This window comes from Cryptomeria japonica, chromosome 2, assembly GCF_030272615.1.
Source record: "Cryptomeria japonica chromosome 2, Sugi_1.0, whole genome shotgun sequence".
Taxonomy (NCBI): Eukaryota; Viridiplantae; Streptophyta; class Pinopsida; order Cupressales; family Cupressaceae; genus Cryptomeria; species Cryptomeria japonica.
The window spans coordinates 57450290-57469277 of NC_081406.1; positions in this window are offsets into that span (position 1 = coordinate 57450290).

Consider the following 18988-nt stretch of genomic DNA (forward strand, 5'->3'; position numbering starts at 1 on the left):
CAAGGGTCATACAACAAATATCTGCATGAAACTCAAACATGAGATTCAAGACCTTATCGACGCTGACAAAATTGTTGTTGGAAATCATGCAACAAATGTTAATCACAAAGCTTTCAAAGATCCCTTACCTGCTTATGAGTAGGGCGATTCCTCAAAATCCAAGGGAGGTGCCAAAGTCAATTATACCTATGCCAACAATGACAATGTGATCAACATGCTTGAATCTTCCCAATCTGAATATTGCAATGTGATCATAGTCAAAGATAAGCAAAATAAAATGCAAACTACGAATGTCATAACCTGCGCTCAAAAAAAGGTTACTTTCAAAGGAGCTAGCTCTTCCTCTCCTGATCAAACATCATAAAATCCATTGACAACGTCAAACCTAGCAACTTCTTCAAACAAACAACCAAATATGATCATGGCTAAATCCAAACAGCTGGCTTCATCATCTTCTTTTGGTTATAACATTATTTGACAATTAAAATGAACTACCGCTCAAATATCCATTCTTGAACTACTTAAAATATCTTCTGCTCATAAAGAGATTCTGGACAAAGGTTTGCTCACTACTAACATCCCTAAAGACTTAGATTTGGGTCGGTTTCAATCTATGGTGGGTCACTTAACTTCACCTCACTACCTTTCCTTCTCTGAAGAAGATGACAATTCACTGAATCATCTGCATAATCAGCCATTGTACATTGAAGCTATGATCCATAAGCATCGAGTCAAACATTTTTTGATAGATGGAGGCGTTGGGTTGAATATTTGTACCTACAATTTACTAATGTAGTTGGGATTTTATGATAATGTCATTGATCCAACAAAGAAAATAACAATCAAAGCTTATGATGAAGAAGAAATAACCTCTAAGGGTCTGGTACTATTGCCGATCAAGGTGGGACCTGTAGAATGAGATGTTATTTGTCATGTGCTTGATCTTCCTCTCTCCTACAAAATCTTTCTGGGTAGACCATGGATTCACAAAATGCAAGCAGTGCCATCTACTTACCATCAGTGCTTGAAATTTCCCTACAATGGAGTTGAAGTCAGTGTTATTGTTGATACCATTGTTCCTCATAACAAAGCAGACTCTTCAACTGAAAGTTCAAAATTTTTGATGAAAGACTTAGGAAAGAAATTGAAAATCACAGGTACTGCCATGGATGGATACAAGATAGAACCTGTATTCTCATTGATGTCTCTTCCACCATCACCAAAACAATCTATATGAAGCCACAAACTTCAACTACGAATGCCATCTATGATGGTATTTTTATACAGTCCTCTACTTCCCTTGTAGATGAAATAGAAGAGGTGGTTGTTCTCAAATGGCTTTTCAAAGAATAGAGTGAAAATAGAGAAGGAAAACATAGTGATATTTCTCCTGACCAATATGGTCCAGGCTATAAGATGATTCAATGCATGGGATATTTAGGTACCGGTCCTCTGGGAAAGCACCAAGAAGGAATCATCGAACCTATCAAGCTACAAACTAAGTCTACAAATGATAAAACTGGACTCAGATACCATCTAGAAGAGTCATCAAATCAAAAAGACACTTCTCATCTACAACCTAAGTGGAGGAAAAAGATACAACATCAAACATCACAAGAAGTAAATACTCAGCAAATTCAGGACGAGTATGAGAAAGACCAAGAAGAACTAGCAATCAAGAGAGAAGAAGCAGATTGTAATCACTTTCCAACTGTATCACCAGTAACACTACAATAAGTAGATATTCCAGAAGACATAAGAGAAGAGGTGGAAGGAATTAAAGACATGTTTGCACCACTAAACATTCCTGACATATATACAGGAAGAATACAAGAAGAGGATTTAGAAACAGACTCGAATGAGTATGAATGGGGTCCAAAGCCTCTCTCAGATACATCTACCAAAGAAACTCTTGAAGAACCTAATGATATCATAGATGAAGCACAAGAGATAATATGCTTGAAGCTGCAAAAGGAAATAGAGGAAATCAGAGTAAAAAGACAAGAAGATTATGAACAATAGCTGAAAGAAGGAAAAGCACAGGAAAGTTCTTCACCTACTATATCTTCCTCTAATGAGATAGATAAAATTAGATATGGGACTACAAATAAAGAACTGGAGGCTAGACAAGCAGGATCAGTCATCAATCCAGATGAAGATGAATGGCAAAGAACACATAAACCAATAGAGTCATCCAGGTTATGTCAACAGGTATGTCAACTACAAGTGATCATTGAACCAAATCATGAAGGAACTTGCAGCATAAAAGATGTTGATATTGATACTATACATGCTTTCACAAATCCACTTGAAGAAGAGTCAGAGGCTTCATCTTCTGACTCTGATCTCTCTGAAATGAGATCTATTTATGACATTACCTATTCGACACAAAACATTGACTACTTTGTCATGAATGTCAACACTCTATCTCATGAACCTGTTACTGTTGAACCACAATATGTAGTCCAGTTTGAAGTAGAGGAAGGTTTTAGTGGTAGACTTGTTGGGTTAGATACCCTAAATACTAACGTAAACTTTGATAATCATTTTCTAACTCTTCTTGGTCTCGAGATGCTTACGCAAGGTAGTCTTCTAGAACTCAACTTGTCAGTTTGAGGCTATGATGAAAATGTCATGAATTCCCTTGAACCTATTGAATCTTTATCCCTAGTACATCCCAAGCTTATTGACTGTACTCTCCAAGATCAACCCTTAAATATCCCTACCTTTGCCAACGACTATACATTAGTTTGTTAACTTAATGAAGTCGAACAAATGATCTCTTCCACTAGTGAACAAAGTGAGAACATGACAACAACAGATGTCAAGTATCTTAGTCTGAAAAATTAAAAAAAGAAACAAAAGTGTTCTGATGGTGAAAACCACACTGTGGCGGTGTCAAAATAAAAAATAGTAAAAATAAAGGACGTACCTAATAGTGAAAACCTCTCTAAGGCACCTGAAGGTGAGATACTTGATATTTTGCCTGACCACTTTCAAGAGTGATCATTAGTGCTGATTGAACCCGCACAACCAGTGAACATTGGAACAAAAGAAACTCAACATACCATACATGTAGATCATTCCTTATCAGCAAAAGAACTGAAAGAATTTTCTAATTTCTTCATAGAGAAAAAGATCAATTTTGCATGGATATATGCTGATATGTCAGGTCTGGATCTTGACCTCATAATGCATCATCTTTCTATCACTCCCCGAGTTAAACCTATCAAGCAAAAACTCTAAAAAATGCATCCTCATGTTGCATTACTTGTTAAGATTGAGCTAGAAAAATTACTCAAAGCTAGATTCATCAGAGCAATTGATTATGTTGAGTGGATATCTAATATTGTACTTGTTTCCAAACCTAACAAATCAATACGTGTTTGCACAGATTTCAGAGATTTAAACAAAGCATGTCCAAAAGATGATTTTCCACTGCCTAACATAGACATGATAGTGGACATGACTACTGGCTATGAAATGTACTCTTTAATGGATGGTTTTTCTGGATACAATCAGATCAAAATTGCACTTTAAGATCAAGAGAAAACAACATTCACCTACGCATGTGGAACTTTCTATTGGAATGTGATGCCCTTCGGCTTAAAGAATGCAGTCACCACTTATCAAAGAGCTGTAACAACAATCTTTCATGATATAATGCACAAAAACATGGAGGACTATGTCGATGATACTCTACTCAAATCTATGAAAAGGTCAACACATCTCTCAGAACTGAGTCGAATCTTAGACAGGATGTAAAAATTTAAACTTAGACTAAATCCTAAGAAATGTGCATTTGGAGTTACATCTGGCAAGCTCCTCAAATACATTGTTTCAGTGAAAGGAATTGAAGTGGACCCAGAAAAAGTTAAAGCTATCATGGAAATGCCATCTCCAAAGAATGTCAATTAAATGAGGACTCTATAAGGGCAGATCCAATCAATAAGAAGTTTCATTTCTCAGCTCGTAGATAAAGCTCAGCCATTCACAAAAGCTTTATGGAAAGGAGTTACCTACAACTGGGATGAAGACTGTGAACAACATCTAAAGCAGATCAAGGAATATCTTTCTAATCCACCTATCTTAATGCCACCGATTCAAGACAAACCCTTGATTCTCTACATATTAGCTGCTGATACATCACTGGGGGCACTTTGGCTCAACAGTATGAAAATAAAAAGGAAAGAGCTATATGCTTTACAGTTGGACGTTGGTATCCTATGAGATGAACTATACTATCATTGATAAAGCTTGCTTGATATTAGTCTTCACATAACAAAAATTAAGACATTACACACTAGCACATTCTATCAAACTGGTGGCTAAGATAGATCTGCTTAAATATCTTCTCAGCAAGGCAACACTTATAGGGAGATTGGCTAAGTGGGTTATGATACTTTCAAAATTTGACATTAAATATGTAGAATGTAAAGCTATCAAAGGACAAGTCATTGCAGATCAACTGACTGATGCTCCACTTGAAGACAATCAACCTTTGCACATAGAATTTCTAGATAAATCCATAATGCATCTTAATCAACGATCCTGGAAAATGTTCTTTGATGGGTCTTTTACTCAACAAGGTTCTGGTGTTGGAATTCTTTTTATCACTCCTCAAAGATACTCAATCCCAAAGGTGTAGAAGATCCTCTTTCCTTGTACATATAATATTGCAGAATATGAAGCCTTGGTAAATGGAATCAAGCTAGCTATTGAATGGAAAGTTGTTGATTTATACATCTATGATGACTCTCAACTGATAACCAACCAGATCAATGATATATATCAAACTCAAGATGAAAAACTAATTCTGTATAAAAGAATGGTTGATGACTTTAAGAAATACTTTACCTTTGTATCATTTCAACATATTCCCAGATCAACAGACAGAGCAGCAGATGTTGTGGCTACATTGGCATCAATACCACAGCTACAAGAATTTGAATTTCGCTATGAGTTCTTGGTGGAAGAGCTTCATTATCCTGCCTACAACTCCCCTAATTCCCAGATAGTTTTCTCTATTATCAGACATGACTCATCTCGCTATAGCCATATCTACTCCTATTTACGTGACCAAATTATCCCTGATAACCTTACATGTAATGAGAAAAGAAACCTGATCCAAAATTCTTCACGGTATGTCATCATCGCTAACAACCTATATAGGTGAGGTTTAGATAGTATTTTGCTTAGGTGTCTAGAACCTGAGGATTCTCAACATGCATTATTGTAAGTTCATGAAGGTATTTGTGGATCTCACTCAAACGGTCTAACAATAGCTCGAAAACTGCTAAGGGATGGATACTACTGGCCAGATATGAAAAAATATGCTATCAAATTTTCTAAAACTTGTGAGAAATGTCAACTGCATGGAAATCTTATACATGCTCCAACAAGAGAATTCATACCTTTTATAACACATTGGCCTTTTCAACAATGGGCATTTGACCTCATTGGCCAAATCTATCCTGCATCATCTAATGAACACAAGTTCATCATAACTGCCACCGAGTACCTCACTAAGTAGGTTGAAGCAGTTCCACTAATCAAAGAGATTGACAAACAAGTGGATATGTTCATTCTTAACTATATCATCTGCAGATATGGGATCCCTTCTTCAATTGTGACTGACAATGGAGGGCAGTTCAAAAACAAAGATATAGATGAGCTCTGTGAAAAGTTCAAAATCAAACAGCATTGGTCTTTCATATAATACCCTCAAGGTAATGGATAAGCTGAAGCATCTAACAAAACTCTGCTGACCATCTTGCATAGAATGGTCAACAAATTGGAAAAGATTGGCATCTACAGATAAATACGGCACTGCTGGCTTATAGAATGAACATCAGAACACCTACAAGAGCTACATATTTTGCTTTGGTATATGGGGCTGAAGTAGTCTTGCCTATAGAGGTTGAAATCCCTTCTTTAAGAGTTTCTTTGCAAGCTCTTGTCACTGATGAAGATCATAGAATATCTAGATTGCAAGAACTCGAATTGCTAGATGAACGTTAGAAAGTGGCATTTAATAATCTGAGAGCTTATTGAAAAATAATGTGTATGTTGGCATTCTACACTCATATGAGAATAGTTGATGTCGTCATTGATGGTAACCAATTGGTAATATGGTTCACAGCATACACCGGAAACAAACATCATCTACCAGCACCAACAGACACAACAAGATTATACACATCGACACCCAGTCGACACCGACATAAGATATTACCAGCACCCCAACCAACATGGAAATTATATTGTTTTGTATTGTAATTATATTGTATAGCGGACATGATGTATTGTAAAGACTAATATATGTATGAGATCTTATAGGTCATTTAGAAAGTGACATAGGTATGTAAAAAGTGTGTTAGGTATGTGAAATATGTATAGGTGATTAATGCAAGTGGATTATGAGAGTGAATATCTGTATATGCATTTTGATGTAATAATTTTGATGAGCAAATAAGAGTAGAGCAGAGCAAAGAAAGGTTTATGGCAGAGGTATTTGATAGAGCTTAAACCGGTACTAAATCAAGCATTGTAGATGCTATTTTGAGTAGTACATTGTCATTGGATTTAATCATCCAATTTTGTAGTTAGTGTGACTCCTTTTTGTGATTGAGCAGTGAGCTCTAGGCTGTTGGCCTTCCTGCATGTGCAGGCCCCTATTGTATTAGTAATATTTATTCATATTGGCCAGTGACTAATATTGTGGGTCACAAATCCCACTAAGGTTTTTCCCCTACCGGGTTTCCTTGCCAAAATATCTTGTGTTATGATGTGCATTGATGCTGTCTCTCTTATTTCTCTTTATTGCTTTATTGCTTGTTTACCGGTACATTAATTTGGGTTGTAAAGTTGCAAACAAGTTTAAATATTTTGTATACCGGTTAAACACTGATTCACCCCCCCTCCCAGTGTCTTTGGGACTAATCAAGTATCTAACAATTGGTATCAGAGCTTAGTCCTCTATTTGGAAAAGCCTAACAGCGTGAGGAAGATTTTGAAACCGGTATCAATAGAAAGCTTGAGACACCAATTGGAAGGAGCTCTTGAAGATTTTGATGTAGAAAAATTAAAGAATATCAAACTGGAAGATGAATTCAGAACTTCTTAGGAATTTATCAAAGCACTTCAAGATAACCTGGTTATAGCAAAGAACAAGAGAAAATAATTAGATGTGCAATTGCAAAATCAAGATGATGAAGAAAAAGAAACTCTTAGAGATATTGCAGACAAATTGAGACAAGAGAACAGTAACATGAAGAATGAGATACAAGATTTAACCATTAGACTATGCAAAGATATTGAAGATAGAAAGAGGAATGAGGAAGATTTTTCCAAAAGACTAAATGAAAGATCAAATGTATCTCAAAGGCTTAGTTATGAAAATGTAAAGGACATGGTAGAAAAGGAGAAACGGAAATTCTTTGATGAAGAAATAAAGAAGTGTAACAGAGACTTTGACACACTTCTACAAGAACTATGTAGTTTGTTGAAAGAGTATAAAAATCTATATAAAAACACATGCAAAACAAACTTCTTGACTGTAGATCTTGACAAGAAAATAAACAAGACACAGGATGAGATAGATAAGCTTGTAGACAATTTTGTCAACTCACTGGATTCACTATCTATTTTTGAAGATAAGTTAGCAAATTTTGAGGAAGAATTCCTTAAACAGGAAAGAGAGAAAGAGAGAATAATAAACAAGGCAAAACACTTGAGATCTAAACTGAGTCCAAGATTGGACTATCTAGCATCTTTGTGGAAGGAAATCTCAGACGCATTAGCACAGGGAGGTAAAACACCGACAGAGCAATTGCAGCATCTCACCGGTACTGTGAAGAGGACTAGAACAACAATAAAAGATAGCAAAAAGTTTATGGATAGTATAAACTTAATTTTGGGCGATCTTTTTCAGATAATAACTACCCAACTACAGGGTTGAGGATATGGACAGATGTAACTACAAACTCTACTAACATCTTGACAATCTTTGTCATTGATGCCAAAGGGGGAGTAGTAGGATGAGAAAGTTCAAAGACAGGAATCATATGCTCAGGGGGAGCCCTTCATATTTTTGGTAAACATTCTTTTTGGTAAATTTTTTTTTGGACTACACATTTTGGACACTTTTTGAAATTTCTCATGAGTGTTGCCATCAATGCCAAAGGGGGAGATTGTTGGCATATGGACACTCCAATGAGACATTGTATGTGATTGAAGGTTTTGTCATTGATGGAAACCTTGCAATCCTATGGCACCAACAAGACATCATACCGGCAAAGCATTACACAGGCAAGACAGTGCACCGACATCAACAAGATCACTCTACACCGGCACCGGCACTGGCACCGACATAGAAGAAAAGTTGTATACCGACATAGAGGCCGACATGACTTTTGATATGTAATATTTTATTTATTATTGTAAGCTGACTTGGCAAATTGTAAAATTACTCTTGTATATAAAGGAGACCATTGTAGACATTTAGAGAGGTAATGTAGCAAGCATAAAGAAAATTATTAGGCAGACCTAATGTGTGAATTATAGGTCAAGGGTATATGTAAAGAATAGAGTTAGAACTGGTACTGAATCTAGCATTGGAGATGCTATTGTAAAGCAATACAAGTCATTTGATTAGTATAATCCTCATTGCAAGTCAGTGTGACTTCTCATTGAGCAGTGAGCTCTGGGCAGTTGGCCTTCTTGCATGTGCAGGCCCCTATTGTAAGTAATATTCTCTTATTGGCCAGTGAGTGAATATTGTGGGTCACAAATCCCACTGAGGTTTTTCCCACACCGGGTTTCCTTGTTAAACATCTTGTGTTATGGTGTTCTTTTCATGTGGATGTTTCTGATTCTGTTTATTGCATTAATTCTTGCATATCGGTATACTGCTATTTTATGTTCTGTATGTTTTAACTTAAGAAATTCTTATCACCAGTTAGATACTGTTTCACCCCCCCCCCTCTCAGTATTTGTGGGAATCCTAACAACAACATGATAAAGATGAACTTTTGAGATAGGTTAACACTTTGGAAAGCGAGTTGGTCACTGCAAATGAATACAAAGACAAATTCAAGAAAAGTTTAGATAATCTTGATGATATACTGAAAAGTCATAAACCTGATGGAGAAACAATTGGACTTGGATTTGAACATGGAGAAATCTCAGGGACTGCAAACAGTCATGATCACAACAAACTGGCAAGGCAAACTAATTCTTATAATTTTAATGGGAAATGTTTTAACTGCAACAAATTTGGTCATAGAGCAAATCAGTGCAGATTTAGGAATAATCAAAATACAAACGTACCCACTGGTCGATGTTCCAAATGCAATAAAAATGGTCATAACTCAGACTGTTTATGGTGAAAGTGGATAATAATAACATTGAAAGACTCAATGAATTCAACCACCAAACCCTAGCCTAATAACAACAAAGATCCGCCATAACATATGAAGATTACCTAAGACAATGCAAATAAAATAAAATCATAAAGATTATACCATCATATGTCCAATAGGTTTGGATCTTCATTCTTCATATCTCCATTGATCTTGCTTGATATATTTGCTCTCAGATTTTATGTGTGCACACGAGCTCAACAAAGAACAGAAATGTGGTTGCAAGTAGGCTTGATCGCATATGAAAGTTCGAAAGCGTCAATTTGTCGGGGGTTGATAATGAAAGAAGCATCTCCTTATATAGAAGATACTATAAGAAATGGAGGGATAAGATTGAGAGGTGTAAGAGATAAATGGTCGGCTATGATTGGAGGGTAGGTAAAAGAAATGATAAAATAATGAGAGGGTAGGTAATGTAGGAATTAAGAGATGAATGACATGTGTCATGGGTAGAAAAGGCTAATGAACTAATTAAATAAATAAAGATTTATTTAATTAATAGAAGAAGTGTGATCAATTAAATAAATAAAAGTATTTATTTAATTTAGGAAAAGGGGAATTTAAGTAAATAAATGTATTTATTTAAATGAGAAATAAGGCTAGAAGAGGATAAATGAATTAATTAAATAAATAAAGATTTATTTAATTAATAGAAGAATTAGGCTAAAATAATTAAGTAAATAAAGATATTTATTTAATTAGATAGGACAATTTTAGGTGTCTACATTTTGCCCCTCTTTGAGACGATGCAACTTGTCATGTCATTTCAAAGAAGATAATATGAATTGATACAAAGTTGCCCCAAGATGGGAATGATATGCCCCCTCGAGAGATTGGATGAAAATGTCTGAAAAAGATCATAGACAATCTCTATATAAGAAAGAAAGGCTAGAATGGACTGACCGGATAGAGTGATAGAGTTACGGGATAAAGAAGACTAAATAGGGCTAGGGTTAGGGCTAGGGCTAGGGCTAGGGCTAGGGCTAGGGCTAGGGCTAAGCTAGTCTATAAGATAGACTATGAGGGGAAAACATCCTCATTTTCATCCACACATCCAAGAGATCAGAGTGCAGATAAGGCAGAGAGAAGTCAACAGTCAGCAACGATGGCTTTGGTGCATAGATTTCAGAGGCAAGAAGATGCAGGAGAGCTGGTAAGTACCGCAAAACCTCCTTATACTTTGTTGCATTAAATATTGTCATAAATGCATGCTAGGTAGGGTAATAAATGTGCTTTAGGTATGTAAAGCGGGGGGGGAGGGGGGAAACGCTTAGGCCTGTTTGCGTTGGTGCCAGGCTCGTTTATGAATGTAGTAGCGTTTGTGTCAATGCAAGCGCGTCTGTGTCTTGGAGGCGTGTTTATGTAGGACATGCATGTCTAGGTGGATCAGAGGCACGTCTGTGTGATTCAGACATGTTTGTGCAGAGAAGGCACGTATGTGCAATATGTAAGCACGTTTATGTCTTCAAGGTGGAATCGATAGTTCTGTGATGAACATACGTTGTCAATTGGATAAGCTGCTGAGAGGATACACTCAAGAACGTCCTCTAGGGAAGACTAGAATAGAAGATAGGGCTAGGATTGACAATTCTATGATAGAACATACATTGCCAATTAGGAAACTACTCAGGATACACTTAAGAAGAGGCCCTAGGATAAGATCAAAGTAGCACTTTGTGATGAACAGGGAATGCTACTAGGATAAAAAAGTAGTACTTTGTGATGAAAAGGGAGTACTAAAAAGAGTAGCACTTTGTGATGAACAGAGAATGCCACTAGGATAGAAAGTAATACTTTGTGATGAACAAGGAGTACTAAAAAAGAGTAGCACTTTGTGATGAACAGGGAATGCCACTAGGATAGAAAGTAGTACTTTGTGATGAACAGGGAGTACTAAAAAAGAGCAGCACTTTGTGATGAACAGGGAATGCCACTAGGATAGAGTGCCATATGATAGATATAAACACTAGGATAAAAAGCAACACTTTGTGATGAATAGGGAATGCCACTAGGATTGACATAGTTGATTTGCTTGACTGCAGGAGGACCTACCGATGCTGGAGTCATGGGAGAGATTCCCTTCGACTTGAGGTTTGCAAGAAGAGTTGACACTCGAGGAGAGAGAAGAAGTTGAGGCTATTGGCCTGCGACATATTCTGTATGTGCCTGAGTTTTGGGCGAACATGGGTTTGCTGACTGTGCTAGCTGAGAGATGGCACTCAGAGACTTGCACGTTCATTTGCCGATGGGTGAGATGACAGTCACCTTAGAGGATGCATATAGGATATTGCAGATATTGATCAATGGGGAGTTGGTTCCTTATGATTGAGATAGAGATAGGGATGCACTGAGATGAGTGTTTTAGGATCTAGGACTGGAGATGAGGGCAAGACATGTGGTTTGGGATACCATGACATGGACAACATTGGTGCTACCAGTGGTGTTGGCAGGAGTGATCAGTGGGTTCCTGTGTCCAGATAGGGTGACACAAGGGTTGGCAGCGGGATGGGGAGGGACATTGGAGACATTAGTGACAGAGCACACCAAATTTGCATGGGGACCGTGTTTGCTGGCACACTTGTATTATGAGCTACATCAGTCTGTGTATCATGGGTCAGCAGGATTGGGATGCGGGGTGACCTTGTTGCAGGTATGGGCATATGAGCATCTGTCGGTTACATGACCGATATATTTCAGAGGAAGAAGACATGGGTGCAGCTATGTTCACTTATATGATATGATTATGTCTCAGCCACAGATTGGGAGACTAGAGTATTGGCACCGAGTGATTGATGAGGTAGATAGTGTGGTATGGAGGTCGTACCGGGACTGTGAGGATGATGCAGTGGAGCTGCCATATGTATTTTGGAGTAGGTATTTGATTGGGTGAACTCCATATGTTATTGAGCGACAGTTGGTAGATAGGGTGGGTAGGCAGTTTGACAGGATACAATGGATACCACGGGGGTCAGGGTTGTATGCACAAATGGTGAGAGATTAGGTGCACTTGGGTCCATTAATGTGTTATGATCAAGCAGTGACACAACTAGTAGAGATGATTCCCTTGCCTTGGGATATGTGGGCAGATATAGAGGATGCAAGGATGGATGTAGAGTATATTGCATATTGGGGAGATCATCTGTTTCCACGGCTGACGGATCCAAGGGAGCCGATAGATGGAGATGGTGGAGGAGATGGAGATGATAGTAGAGATGGTGGAGGTAGAGGTCAATGATGGAGGCGAGGCACGGTAGTAGAGAGGAGAGTGACTCTGAGGAGAGAGGGTGGAGAGGAGAGATAGGCTCGACAGGCTCACATAGTGAGGGGCAGAGGTGGATTGCCTTTATAGGTGCCAGCAGGACAAGTTCCCAGACAGGTACAGGCTCCCAAACAGGTACAAGGATAGGAGCAGCCACAGGGATAGGGTGAGGAGTAACCGCAGGAGCAGCCACAGGGACAAGGTGAGGGGGGAGAGGAGGAGGATGAGTTACTATCCTTGAGGGAGATCTACCAGGGATAGGCAGATGAGATCTAGGATCTGGAGGGGGAGACAAATAGGCTCATGAGACAGCTGAGGGACACTGAGCGGGAGAGCGATTAGGCTATTCAATGCTATACAGAGGCTAAGACAACACTGTGGGTAGGGAGGCAGGAAACAAAGGACACAGGGGCAGGATACGCCTATGTTCTGTGGGCAGGAGAGGAGATAGACTACTGAAGAGACCTTTACTATGGAGTGGTGCCACCAGATCAACGGGCTAAGAGCTTCCATAGACCATCGTAGGCAGCCACAACCACTGGAGGTAGAGATAGGAGACAGGTGTCTAGCGGTGGGGTCATGGGTCCTCCACCACAACCAGATAGAGGGGATAGGAGAGATGATCCTGAGGCAGGTCCTTCCCGGGCTCAGACTCCATCGAGGCTAGCTGGCTCCGAGGGAGGGAGTTTATCATAGCCTTAGAGGGATCCCTATGTATCAATTTTGTACCATTTTGTATGATGACACCTTCGGGTGATTGTAGCCATATGTATTTTGACATCATTGTATCATGACACTTATGATTATATATATGAGATGATTCATCCTTGCGGCATCTATATGCATGCGTACCTATGTGATATTTCTATATGTTTTATGATGTATGCTTCTATGTGGTGTTTATGATATGGATGCAGATATGTACATGATGGAATGCAATATTTTTTGTTCTTTTATGTTTTTTATGCAAATGTGAATGTATGAAATGCAGATGAATATGATAAGGATGTAAAATGTGCTAACATGTGTTGTGTGTAGGATGTGATGCAATTGTGATATCTTTATGTATGCATGAAATGCTAAATATGTGGTAATACAGGTATAAACTACATGAAATGCATATATTTTTGGTGTGTCATTATACTTAGTCATGTGATAGTAGGCTACATGGACTCGGGAAGGACGATGGAGGTCAATCAAGAAAGGGGGATGGAAGATAGAAGATATGAAAGTGAAAGAGCTTCTTGTGCATTATCATCATTGAGCTTTATTATGGCAAATAGGTTATGACAATCTAGATATATGTTCGACCCAGAAAGTCATTGTGCCCGTTTGCATGGAGATCAGACAATCACAAACAAAGAATGCCCCAGTTCATACTAGACTCTCAGTGTCCTCATATCCTTGGACAAGTCATAGCATTGCTAAGAGACAATCCACAGACAACAAAGAAAAATAGGTGACGATACCCCATCCTCGCCTTTCTAGTCAAAGACATCCTGGAGATAGAATCTCTAGTCAGAGACATCTTGGAAAAGCTAAAAGACATGTCACCAGAAAGATAAAATCAAAAGAAAACTAAGAATTGACACCAAAATACACTGTAGTCCTCAAGTTTAGTGTCTCTTGTCACTTGTATAAGTCTATTTGATTGTGGTCACAATGTTTACTTTCACAAACGGATAGATAACACTGAACCATAATGTTGTCGGAGTCTGTTGAAAGATTTGATTTGTTGAAGCCCATTGCTGCTTGTGTCTCATCTGAAACTGACTGAATCCATGAAACTAATACTTTATTGTGGAGAAGGCGAAACTTTATTGTGGATTGATGATGCAAATATTCATTTATTATGGATTGTGCGCGGATAGACTGAAGAAAATTGAAAGAAACTGTGCTCCTCGAAACGTGTGATGCGCTCAGTTCCACACCCATCACTAGATGTAGGATTTGCCTTAGCCACAGATAGGAGCTGATTTATTATGGATGGAAAGGTTGAAAAGGGAGGTTTATTATGAATGGCTAACCAATCTTAGGTAGATCAATAACAAGCCATGATGGAAATGGGTAAGATTATTATGGATGAATAGGCTGTGAGTGTGTGCAAAGTGAAGGATGAAAGTAAACCCTGAAGGAGAGGAGAAATGTCTCTACGCATAGCCTCAGTGACCTGGTTTTCACCATGGTACTTCCCCAGGGCGCCACTAAAGTGGTTTTCACTGTTGGACGAAATGTTTTTCTGTTTTTCAATTTTTAAAATTTTTTTTTTGTGTTACAAGGCATCTGTTTGCCAAGTTTTTCACCAAGTAACAATTTTTTATGTTTGTGATTTTTTTGTATTTTTTATAATTTTTAATTTTTTTTGTATTTTGAATTAGGATACTCTAAAGAGATATGTGAAAAACCTGCGAAGGTGCATGTTGTTGATAGGATCCTCCAAAGGTTTGCCCTCTGTAGTTGACAGCTGATATGCACTGGATCCATAAGCTGCTGTAATGATGTAAGGACCAAGCCAATTTGGTTCAAACTTGCCCTTCTTCTCTTTGTCTTGCTGATTTTTGGGATTTTCTTTGAGAACTAAGTCACCGACCTCAAATGTATGAGGCTTCACTTTATGATTGTAACTGCAACTCATTCGTTGTTGATAAGCCTTGAGATGATTAAAAGCAGTTTGTCTTCGTTCATCCAATAGTTCTTGTTCTTGCAAGCGAGAGACCCTGTAGTCTTCATCACTGATAATGTTTTGTAAAGAGACTTGTAGAGATGGTAACTTGACCTCAATAGGCAAGACAATTTTAGTGCCATAGACTAGTGAATAAGGTGTGGCTCCTGTAGGTGTGCGAAAAGCCCAATGTGCGGGATTAAGTTGGATATGCCAATTGCGGCCAACATCATCGACTATCTTTTTTAGGATTTTAAGAATGGTTTTATTAGATGCCTCAGCCTGACCATTACCTTGGGGGTAATAGGTCATGGATAAATGATGAGTAATATGGAAGCGATCACAAAGTTCATGAACATCTTGATTTTTGAAGGTACGTCCGTTATCGATGATTATGGAAATAGGAGTACAGTACCAACAAATGATGTAGTTGAGAATGAATGTAGCAATCTATTTTCTAGTGACTTGTGTAAGAGGCACGACTTTGATCAATTTTGTGAAATACTTTGTGGCAGTAATGATGAATTTGTGGCCATTGGAAGAAGGAGGGTGAATCGTGCCTATGAGATCAAGTCCCCACTAGCAAAAGGGCCAAGGAGTCGTAATCGGTTGAAGTTCCTGTGTTGGCGCATGAATAAGGTCTCCATGAATTTGACATTGCTTGCATTTCTTAACAAACTGATATGAGTCTTTTTCCACATTGGGCTAGTAATAGCCAGTCTTGATGATTTTATTGGCTAAGGTAGGACCACTAGAATGTGGACCACATATCCTTTCATGAACTTCACGTAACGCAATCTGAGATTTGTCCCTTTCTAAATATATAAGAAGAGTGCCATCTAGACCTTGACGGTATAGGATATCGGCTAAAATGATGTATCGGGAAGATTGGCGAATGGAAGTGTGATGTTGGTTATTGGATAAGTCAGGAGGAAGGGTGTTATTATGAAGATATGTGAAAATAGAAACGTATAACTGAGAATCATGGCCAACGACACATATCATCTCAGTAGGAATGATCTCATATGAGGGAACCAAAAGGTTATCCACCAAGAACTCATAGCGGATTTCATTCTATGGTAGGTCTATCAGTGAAGCAATAGTGGCCATGGCATTTGCAGCTCGATTCTGCTCTCTTGGTATCTGCTCAAAGGTTTAACTTTGTGAAATGTTGTTTCAAGTCATCCACCATTTTTTTGTAAGACATTATTTTTTAATCCTTTGTTTGGTAGTCATCATTTTCTTGATGAATTACAAGTTGAGAGTCCCTAAAAACATGAAGTTCCTGGATCTTCCACCGAATTGCAATCCATAGTCCAGTTGTTAATGCCTCATATTCTGCTATGTTATTAGTGTAAGGAAATGATAATCAATATGATTTTGGAATGGAATCTCATTGAGGTGTGATGAAAAGGATGCTAGTGCCTACACCATGCTATGTGTATGAGCCATCAAAGTACAGTTGCCAAGGCTTCATGTGTGATACCATCAAGATGGATTCATTTAGAAATTCTGAAGTTAGAGGAGCATCATCTCTCATGGGAGCATCTACTAACTGATCTGTGATAGATTGTCATTTTATTGCTTTTTTGTCCACATATTCAATGTCAAACTCACTCAAGAGCATCACCCATTTGGCCAGTCGACCTGTAAGCGTCACTTTATTGAGAAGGTATTTCAATGGATTGATCCTTGCGATCAACTGACTTTTATGAGTTAGCATGTAGTGTCTTAATTTTTGCAAAGCAAAGACCATAGCGAGACACACGTGTTGAATTGGTGTGTAGTTTAGCTCATAGCCTACCAAAGTATGACTGATGTAGTAGAGTGCCTTTTCTTTGCCCTCAGCCTCTTGTTGCACTAAGAGTGCCCCCAGAACTATTGATATAATTGATATGTAGAGTAATAGGGGTTGTTGTGGAACTAGTGGCATCAAGACTGGTGGATTCAAAAGATAATCTTTGAGTACCTGAAAAACCTATTGACAATTATCATCCCATTTAAATTTGATGTTTTTGTGTAGCAAGTGTTGAAAAGGATGACATTTATCTGCAAGCTGTTCTATGAATCTTCGTATGGACTAGAGTCTTCCTTGCAAAGATCAAAGTTGACTGATATTTCTTGGTGGTGGCATCTCTAGGATTGCCTTGACTTTTGCTGGATCAACTTCAATTCCTCTTTTTGAGACAATGAATCTCAGGAGCTTCCCGGAGGTTACTCCAAAGACACATTTCTTAGGGTTTAATCTTACTTTGTATTTTTCCAACTGATTAAAAACAACTGAAAGTATGTCCAAATGTGTAGCTCTGTCTATCGATTTTCCCAAGAGGTCATCAACATAGTCTTGATATGTAGTGTCTGCATTCTTTAGCCCAAAGGGCATGACATTGCAGCAGAAAGTTCCCCAGGGACAAGTAAATGTTGTTTTGTGCTGATCCTTAGATGCAATTTTTATTTGATTATAGCCAGAGAATCCATCCATCAAAGATAACATTGCATGACCTGCTGTGAGATCTACGATCAGGTCGATATTTGGTAATGGAAAATCATCCTTAGGAAAAGCTTTGTTGATGTCTCTAAAATCTGTGCATATTCTAATGCTATGATCTGGCTTACTGATAGGTACTAAGTTGGAGATCCATTTAGGATAATCAATTGGGTGTATGAATCCGACATCGAATAATTTTTCAAGCTCTGCCTTGACTAATAATGCCACTTGTGGATGCATCTTTCTTAATTTTTGTTTTACTAGTTTTGCCCCCAGTTTAACTATCAAATGATGCATTACTAAATCCGGGTCTAGTTCAGGCATATCAGCATATGACCATGCAAAATTGATTTGTCACTCTGTGAAGAAACTTATGAACTTTGGTCTCTCTATCTCTATCAGAGATTGTGCTAGGAATATGTTATGTGGAATTTCTTTTGTACCAATGTTTGTTTTGATGGTCTTCTCTACCAACATAGATGATTTTTCTTCATATGATGTCGGGAGAATGTTGAGCCTTCCATCTTCGGGTGCCTCAGAGAGGTTTTCACCCTCAGATACATCCTTTCTTTTTACTTTTTTGGGGTCAGACAGTGCCACAATGTGGTTCTCACCATAAGACCCATGATTTGTTTTTATTTTTACATTTTTGCGACTGGAAGGCCCAACACCCTCACCAAAATATGCCATGCTGTTGAGTTCTATAGTGTATCCTACCTTATGGTCCCCAAGCAGAAGATCATCTCATATGCCTAGATAGTCAACAAAAGCTTCATCATTTTGGAATGTGTCGAACTGTACAAGTCCTTCATGGTCCCAATCAATAAGTTGATGGTGAGCAAGGGGAAGGCCTTCAATATTTTCAAAGTCAACGGGACTAAGGGTGAAGATGCAGTTATATTCAGGTATGTCGAGGTAGTTGTCGAGGTCATTGTTAGCACTCTCCTCATCTGTCTCGATTGTGAATGAGTCCAAATTGTCATCACTAAAAGCACATTCGGGGATGGGTATCCTCATCCTTTGTGATTTTGACCTAGAACCTAGAAGCAAAGACTATGTGGGGTCCTTAGGGGTTGTTTCTTGACCAACTTTGAATTTTTTATAAAATTCCTCTTCTTCTGTGGGTTCACCTGGTTCCTTGAATGTCTCGGTGAGTT